Source organism: Jaculus jaculus, chromosome 5, assembly GCF_020740685.1.
Source record: "Jaculus jaculus isolate mJacJac1 chromosome 5, mJacJac1.mat.Y.cur, whole genome shotgun sequence".
Lineage (NCBI taxonomy): Eukaryota > Metazoa > Chordata > Mammalia > Rodentia > Dipodidae > Jaculus > Jaculus jaculus.
In genome coordinates, this window is record NC_059106.1 from 105,554,313 (window position 1) to 105,556,821 (window position 2,509).

At 39.1% G+C, this 2,509-nt stretch overlaps 1 pseudogene; it reads left to right on the top strand.

Annotated features, from left to right (window-relative positions):
• The first annotated feature begins 1,048 nt into the window (after window positions 1–1,048).
• Window positions 1,049–1,461, top strand: LOC101596017 (annotated as a pseudogene).
• Window positions 1,462–2,509: the final 1,048 nt, after the last annotated feature.

Genomic DNA, 2,509 nt, shown 5'->3' on the forward strand with positions numbered 1-2,509 from the left:
GACGAACACATGAGAAGATACAAAGACTGCCCATGTTCACGGATTGAAAGAATCAATATTGTGAACATGGCCATCCTATGAAAAACAATATACAGATTCATTACAATTCCAATCAAATTCTAGTACCATTCTTCATGGAAATAGGAAAAAAATAATCTTAAATTTCATACGAAAGCACTAAAGGCTTCAAATAGCCAAAAATGTCCTCAGCAGAAATATTACTACTAGAGCTGAAGCGATAACTTAGCAGTAAGAGAGGTTTGCTTGCAAAGCCTGCCAGGCCAGGGTTCAATTCCCTAGTAGCCATGTAAAGCCAGATGCACAAAGTGGTGCATGTATCTGGAATTCGTTTGCAGTAGCAAGATATCCTGGTACACCTGTATACTACCCCCCCCTTTCTCCTCTCTCTCTCTCTTTAAAATAAAAAAAAAATAAAAATTTTTAAAGAAGAATACTGCTGGTGGCATCACCATACCCGATCTCAAGACATACTACAAAGTGCATAGTAATAATAATTACATGGTATTGGCACAAAACAGACACATACATTAGTGAAATAGAATAGAAAACCCAGGTATAAGTTCTAGTAACTACAGCTGCCTGATCTTTGACAAAGAGGCCAAAAATGCACACTAGAAAAAAAAAAAAAAAAGACAGCATTTTCAATAAATGGTGGTGGAGTGACTGGATGTGGAAGAATGAATCCAGACTGTCTTCTTTCACCTTACACAAAAATCAACTCCAAACAAATCAAGGAACTCAATATAAGGCGTGAAACAGAGAAACTACTACAATAAAAAATAGGGAGAGCATACCAAGATATAGTCATAGATAGACTCTCTGAAAAAGACCCCAGGGAATTAGACAATCAGCCATTGGGATATCATGAAACTAAAAAGCTATTGTACAGCTAAGCAAACTATCACCAACGCAGTTAATAGACAACGTAAGTGTATATCCTGATGGGAATATAAATAATTTTAATATGTTCATATATTAAAGTTCTTAATTTAAAAGGAACTAAAAAGGATCTTTCTGTGCTGACATCATGGTGTGCATGAATGTCCAGGAGGATGCTCTCAAGAGAATCAACAATCCTGAAAGAAGAGGCCAATGCCAGTTCGTATTAGGCCATGCTCCAAAGTCATCGTCCGGTTTCTAACAGTAATGATGAAACATGGTTACATTGGTGAGTTTGAAATCACTGATGATCACAGAGCTGGGAAAAGTGTTGTGACCCTCACAGACAGGTTCAACAAGTGTGGAGAGATCAGCCCTAGATTTTATGTACAGCTCAAAGACTTAGAAAAATGGCAGAATAATTTGCTTCCATCCAGTCAGTTTGGTTTCATTGTACTGACAACCTCAGCTGGCATCATTGACCATGAGGAAGCAAGACGAAAACACACAGGAGGGAAAATCCTGGGATGTTTTCCCCCTAGGGGCATAATGAAAGCATAAATAAATAAATAGGGCTGGAGAGACGACTCAGCAGTTAAGGTGCTTGCTTGCGAAGCCTAACAACCTGGATTTGGTCGCCCAGTACCCATGTAAAGCCAGATACACAAAGTAGCACATGCATCTGGAGTTCATTTGCCCATTCTCTCTTGAAAATAAATAAAAATAATAAAATTTGCAATAAATAAGAGAAGAAACACAGAATCTGAACTTTGTATGTGTTAGCATGTACATGTTGTGTTTGTGTAAGTGTGTGTGTGTGTGCATGCATATATGGAGCCCAGAGGACAACCATAAGTGTCATCTTCAGTAATGCCATCCATATTTTCATTCTGAGACAGGGTCTCACTGAATTTGGGACTCCCTGGTTCAGCTAGGCTGGCTAGCCAGCAAGCTACATCTGCCTATCCCCACCTCACCAGTGCTAGGATTAAGAGTGCATGGATCATACCTAACTTTTATTATCATGGGTTCTGGGGATCTGAACTCAGTCATGCTTATACAGCAATACTTTACCAACTGAGGCATTTCTCTAGCCTATTAAAACTGAAACCTTTTGCCACGGCAACATGACAACACATGGAAAAGTCCACACCATGTAACATAGTGTTGTACACAAAATCATTTAGAAATCTGTGTAAAATGACCTTTGTGATATACATATAATGTGAAATAAGGATCTTGTATTTAAACTCAGGTCCCATCCCCAAGATAGATAGCTCAACATATGCATGCAAATATTTTCAACTCTGAAAAATGAAATCTGAAACACTTCTCATCCCAAGCATTTTGCAACTGAATTCTCATGAAAATCAGCCCCAAGGGCAAAACCTCAGAAATCTGGCCAGCATCTGGACTCACCTAATCAATGGGTCCCAAAACAAAACAAGGCTGTGTTGCACTAAAGTCCCTCCAGAAGACCTCAAGAATAACTTCCCTGAACCCTGACACAACTGTCTTCAGAGGTCTTCAATGTCCCTTCATGCACACAAATGGATGATATGGCCTCTAAGGACCAAATACCATTGGTGCTTTTCAGAGTTGCATGGAG